We start from the raw sequence: 7,072 nt of genomic DNA on the forward strand, positions 1-7,072 counted from the left end.
TATCTCACTCCTCATGTGGATTTCAGTACATCTTTAAAGGAACTCCTTCCAGGCAATCACATGGCTTTAACCGGCCTGTCTTGTTTCAGAGCAGAATGGAGACTTGCCAAACATGAGATCTCTGTGTTAGGGAAGTGGAATAACTTGGAAAGAGCTATTAAAAGTGGGTGTTTTAGGAACACACTGGAAGGGCACATTTTAAAAGTTTTACAGCTTACGTTCAAACATTGCCTCCTACATTGCAAAGAATTGGGGCAGGGTGGGGTGAGTGGAATGGAAGGGAAAAGAACCAGGAATTTTAGGCAGGGCATGTTTGTCCCACTTTCCGATCCTGGAACGTTGGGCAGTATGTGCTAAGATAAGGGACGTGGGTGGTGCTGTAGGTTAAACCACAGAGCTTAGGACTTGCCAATCAGAAGGTCGGCGGTTTGAATCCCCGCAATGGGGTGAGCTCCCGTGGCTCGGTCCCTGCTCCTGCCAACCTAGCAGTTCGAAAGCACGTCCAAGTGCAAGTAGATAAATAGGTACCACTCAGGTGGGAAGGTAAACGGCTTTTCCGTGCGCTGCTCTGGTTCGCCAGAAGCAGCTTAGTCATGCTGGCCGCATGACCTGGAAGCTGTACGCCGGCTCCCTTGGCCAATAAAGTGAAATTAGCGCCGCAACCCCAGAGTCGGTCACGACTGGACCTAATGGTCAGGGGTCCCTTTACCTTTACCTTTTATGTGCTAAGATAATAGAAATCAAAGTGGCACATTGACCTATTTTCCAGTGGGGTAATGTGTGATGAGAATTGAGCAATCTCTCCATTATGTTACGGGGAAATTTAGGTGCGAGGCTGCTCAGTCACCCAGCTCGTCAGCCGGAGCCTGCCACCAACCGGAGCAAATAGCTGTAGACCAAAGTTTATTGCGCAACAGGTCCAAGGAGGAATTTTGAACCCTGAGAATGGGGTGACAAGGACTTTTAAAAGTTTCTATCTTATCCCAGCATACAGTTCATTAAGTATCATCACTACATCATTGCTATATCACTGCTACATCAGAAAAGGGGAGGGTCTTACATGATTAACATAGGAGGAATGTGTTGGGGCAACAGGGGGATACAGGATATGTATTGGGAAATACATTCTAAGCACCTACTACAAAGGGACAATAGAACTTTGGTTTGCATAGTCTGCCACCTGGGCAAGTGCCTTTGCCCAGCGACTGACGGACTGACGCCTATGAGTACCTTCCTGTGAGTTTGAGGGATTATGTTGGGGACGGAGTGGTTTCCAAGTCCTTGGCCAATGAAGCAAATTAGCGACGGAATGAAGGAAACTAGCAAAGGAGTTGATTTTATATGATTTTTAAAGCTAGGTAACTTCCCTGAGCTGTCAAGTCGAAAGAATACATTTATGCATACTATTTGTAACATTTAACAACTTTAAAGATGTGCCCCCCCACCCGTAATTTCCGTAACAATTATGTCTTCTGTTTTATTCATTATCAAAACTTGGCAAGCAAGTGCATTAAGCTAACTGTTGCTTTGTTGTGGTTTTTAAAAAATAACCTTTATTAAATTAAAAAGCCACAACAACTGACTCATCTTGGAATTCATCAAATGGATTAAGATCTTATATGAGTTGCTCACATCTAGACTAAAGCAGTGATTTTCAACCTTTTTTGGGCAAAGGCACACTTGTTTCATGAAAAAAATCACGAGGCACTGACCACCATTAGAAAATGTTAAAAAATTTAACTCTGTGCCTATATTGACTATATATAAAGTAATTCTCTTGAATAGGAATCAAATAAACACAAATAAAGTATTTTATAATTACTTTGTTATAAAATAGTAAGTAAACAGAAATATTAAAAATTATAAAATACTTTATTCAGTGCGCAACCTGGGCCTGTTTGGCTGAACACAAAGCTGATATTCTGGCTGGAATCAAAGAAAAAGACGCACGTAGCTCTATGGGGAATCGAAGAAAGACACACATGCAGCTCTATGGGGAATCGGATGAGAGCGGACCGCCTGTCCGCTCTCATCCGATCCCATCTGATCTGATCCCCACCCAGGACGGATGGAAAATACTGTAGGGTGGACACAGTCCGGTGCCCGCCTAGTGGGCGAAAAATTGACTTTTTTAAAAAAAATCTTTCAAATTTTTCAATTTTTCTCACAGCACACCAGGTAACATCTCGCAGCACACTAGTGTGCCGCGGAACAGTGGTTGAAAAACACTGAACTAAAGGACAATGGGTATGTTTTCTGCTACTTTCCCATTATTCAGAGGAACTAGACAAAGACGCCTACTTTCACCCTTGCTTTTTAATATGTGCATGGAACTCTTAGCTATAAGACAACATAGGAAGTAGTACGTAAATCGTTCGATTTGTAGATGCTATTATTTTGTTCATTTATAAACCTCATTCTGCTATATTCCTGTGTCAATGCAAATGATAGATGACTTTAGTGAAATATTAGGATACCCTATTGATTGGTCCAAATTAGAATTGAGACCTGTGGGTGTAGCCTTTCAGGTCTTCCCCAGGGGTAGGAAGAGCATTGTACCCGGGGGGAGGGAGGAAGGAGCCAAACAGACACCGAGGGTAAAATTCAGAGAAAGAGCTTTATTTCTGCCATCCGTGGTAGCAGAAGGAACCTGCGTGATTGATTCACAGCAAGCACACCTGAAAGCATTTTACAAAGAGCTTATATCCATTTTCCAGGTCCCCCTTTACCCCTCCCAACCTCATGAGTTTTGTTCACATAAGTTTGCATGAATAGAAACTGTTTCTGTACTTCTTATCTTAGCGCTTATGGTCTTCAAACAAAAACATCTTGAAGGTCCCAGGCCACAGGGAGGTTAGGCTGGCCTCAACCAGAGCCAGGGCTTTTTCGGCTGTGGCTCCAATCTGGTGGAACGCTCTGCCACAAGAGACTAGGGCCTCTGTGGGAAGACAGATGCAGTGTTATGCCAGTTTATCCAGTTATCCTTTGAGATAAGATTATTATCCGGCAGCTGCCGCAACAGATGTACCTGACACAGCTTGCTGCAGCCATAGGTGTGAATCATGGCCACCACAACCTTTTATCATCCTTATTATTATTTCACAACACATGAACACAAGCCATTTGCACCTTTGGGCCAATTTTTGCATAGGAAAAGGAATTCCTCTGTTGGAAGTGTAAAGAAGCTGAAGGAACGTTCTTTCACCTCTGGTGGACTGGCCCTAGGGTCAAGGCTTTCTGGGAAATGATATATAATGAGTTGAAAAAGGTATTTAAGTATACCTTCCCTAAGAAACCAGAGGCCTTCCTTCTGGGTATTGTCGGCCAGAGGGTGTTAAAGAAGGATCGAATATTTTTCATGTATGCAACTACAGCAGCAAGGATACTTGTCGCTAAGCATTGGAAAACTCAAGATTTGCCCACACCGGAAGAATGGCAGATGCAACTGATAGACTATATGGAACTGGCAGAAATGACTGGCAGAATCCGAGACCTGGGAGAAGAGGCCGTGGAGGAGGACTGGAAAAAATTTAAGGACTATTTACAAAAGTATTGTAAATTGTATGAATGTTAAGAAAGATGTAAGATTAATAATAATATGGTTCCATTAAACTAGTTAAAGGGAATATGAAGATAAATGGAAAAATTGGATAAGATAAATTTTGGATAAACATGAAGTTAAAGTCTAAGTTATTAAGGTTTGGGTAAAATTATCTGAAATTAGGGATATAACATTGGGAAACTTTAATATAAGAGTTGATACAAGCTAACAATTTGCTGGGTAAAGCTTGAGAAATTTGGAACGCAGAAACGAGAGATGTGAGGAAGTCCAAAGAAGTGAAGAAAATATGTTTTTGTAAAAGTATATCTTATTTTGTTTGTTCTTTATAATCTATTGAAAAAATTATTAATAAATATTTATATATAAAAAAAAGGAATTCCTCTACTTTGGACATGTACCAACAAGCGGCAGGTGAGCCTGGTAAATAGAGGATACCCCTGGCATATTATTCATAAAGTCCGGGTGGAAGCAGATGCAGGTGACAGATGGGACCTTGTTGTACCCCAAAGCAAAATACCACAAAAATGTATTGCCTGTTCTTTTGAGTTTACCCCACAGATGATGGAGGTAAGAATCTGTTATGTACTGAGTTGAATAGGATCCAAACTGCAGCAGTCTGATTGGTCCTAGAACAATAGGATTCAGAATGCAGCAGTCTGATTGGTCCTAGAACAATAGGATTCAGAATGCAGCAGTCTGATTGGTCCTAGAACAATAGGATTCAGAATGCAGCAGTCTGATTGGTCCTAGAACAATGCAGCAGTATGATTGGTCGGCAGGAACTACCCAATCATGCTCCAGATAGAAGTGAATCCACCACCTGATTGGCTTACAGTAGAATTCCGGAATTAGCCAATCATGTGCAGCCCATTGTGTAAATAATGTATATAAAGCAGATACTTTGAGGGGACATTCATTCATTCATTCCTCCTCACCACTATGAGCTGAATAAAGAGCATGAAATCACTTTGCGACTCTGAGTATATTTCAGAATCATAAACAGATACTGGGGCATTGTATCTCAGATCGAAGGTCGTGATCTCCAGAAATGCGATTCATTTAATCAAATGCACTTGTCAGTTGATATACATTGGTGCCACCACCCGCCCTATTAAGACTCGTATGTTAGGACACTGATCCCACATTAGAGGGAGGCAAAATTAGAGAGGCTCTGCTGGTCGAACACTTTATTGAACAAAACCACACTTGTGATGACTTTCGCTTTTTGGTTGCAAAGCACATATCTCCAACCAGTGGAGTTACCGGTGTTAATGTGTCCAGATTACTTTCCCAGATGGAGTCCAAAAATATTTATAAACTCAATACACTAGTTCCACGTGGATTAAGTTCAACACTAGAGTTTGCAGGATTAATGTAATTGCTTGCAGCTATGTCTGTGGTCTTTCCGCCGCTGTGCCTTTAAATGTGTGAGCCCTATCCGTGTTTGATAAGGAGGTTTAACAAACTGAAGGGCATTGTCTTCTCTGTGGTCCTCCGGATTGGAAACATGCAGATGGGAACAGGCAAGTTTCTATAGAGATTTTTTTGTATTAGTGGGACTGAGGATATTAACTATGTATGTACGAATAGACTAGTTATTGTCTCACCTTTATTCTTGTAGATATAACCCTGCTTTAAGACGTTTACAGTCTTCTCTTGCATATTATTTACTGCAAAGGTATATCTTAATTATGCATTCTCAACGTATTTTTAATTTTAATTTTCCTTATTCTATTTATTAATTCAGTGCAATTCTGTTACAATTGATTTTGACAGTTTGAAGACAAGCTCTTTAGCGATGAAACGTCTGATTACCGGAACGACGTCCGAGCACTGGACCATTGGTATATCACAACTGGACTCTTTATTCCTGTTTCAGGAATATTTTTGGCTATTTTTGGTCATCTGCATACTATTCCTTGCTTTTTCCTGTAGGACTAACTACCATACCTATTGAGTCAATCACCTATCTCCTACTGCCCTCCTGAGAAAACCCCACCCCACCCTCCCGCTATATATAAGGGTCTGGTGACTTCTGTTTCAGTGTATCTGAAGAAGTGTGCATGCACACGAAAGCTTATACCTGGAACAAACTCAGTTGGTCTCTAAGGTGCTGCTGGACAATTAAAAAAATTTTTTTTTGTTTTATTCCTGTGTTTGCAATTCTTCAAAATAAAATCTATTTTGGAAAGAAAAGAAATGAGCACCGAACCATTGATATATTACAAGTGAACTCTTTATTTACTGTGTTTGCTATTGTTTAAGACAAAACCTTTTTTGGAAAGACATTACAGTGGTACCTTGGTTCTCAAATGCCTTGGTTCCCAAACACCAAAAACCCAGAAGTGTTCCAGTTTTCGAACGTTTTTCAGAAGCCGAACGTCTGATGCGGCTGTCGGCTATTGTTTCTGGGGCGCCTGCACCAATCTGAAGCTGTGCCTTGGTTTTCAAACATTTCGGAAGTCAAATGGACTTCTGGAATGGATTAAGTTTGGCATTTTTGTTTTTGCTATTTATTTTGCATTTTTGTTTTTGAGGCTTTTTCGGTTAATTTGTTTTTGTGACTGTGTGGAACCCAGTTCAACTACTGATTGGTTGATTGATTGATTGATTGATTGTGACTGCAGAAATGGTTAAAAGCCGTCCCATCCAAACAATGACTATCATCAGTGCAGATAAGAAAATAATAATATTTATTTATTTTTATCTACAATACTCTTATTTTATAGTACAGTACATTGAGTATTGCTTTCATTTTATGGATCAATGGCCTTGTTAGATAGTAAAATTCATGTTAAATTACTGTTTTAGGGGTTGTTTTTAAAAATCTGGAATGGATTTATCCGCTTTGCATTACTTTCTATGGGGAAGTGTGCCTTGGTTTTGGAACGCTTTGGTTTTGGAACGGACCTCCGGAACGGATTTTGAGAACCAAGGTACCACTGTACTCTTGCAATTTTTATGGATGTTTATTGTTGGCTCACAAATAGTTGTGTTGGTGATATTATCTTGTGTCAAATTTGTTATGGCGGACAGAATTTCAGATGTATACTGATTTGCATAGATTTTGGGGGAGCCACTGAGCCACAGCCATACAATAAAATAAAACGTACTGAAGACAGAGGTAAAAACTTAACAACAGAAAATACATTTGGGGAGCTTCAATAATCAAATAGTAGGTCTTATTCTAATTGTTGTTGTTTAGTCGTTTAGTCGTGTCCGACTCTTCGTGACCACCTGGCCCAGAGCACGCCAGGCACTCCTGTCCTCCACTGCCTCCCGCAGTTTGGTCAAACTCATGCTGGTAGCTTCGAGAACACTGTTCCACCATCTTGTCCTCTGTCGTCCCCTTCTCCTTGTGCCCTCCATCTTTCCCAACATCAGGGTCTTTTCCAGGGAGTCTTCTCTTCTCATGAGGTGGCCAAAGTCTTGGAGCCTCAGCTTCAGGATCTGTCCTTCCAGTGAGCACTCAGGGCTGATTTCCTTCAGAATGCATAAGTTTGATCTTTT

The sequence above is a fragment of the Podarcis melisellensis genome (genome assembly GCF_964234715.1).
Source record: "Podarcis melisellensis genome assembly, chromosome: 7".
NCBI classification, from domain to species: Eukaryota; Metazoa; Chordata; class Lepidosauria; order Squamata; family Lacertidae; genus Podarcis; species Podarcis melisellensis.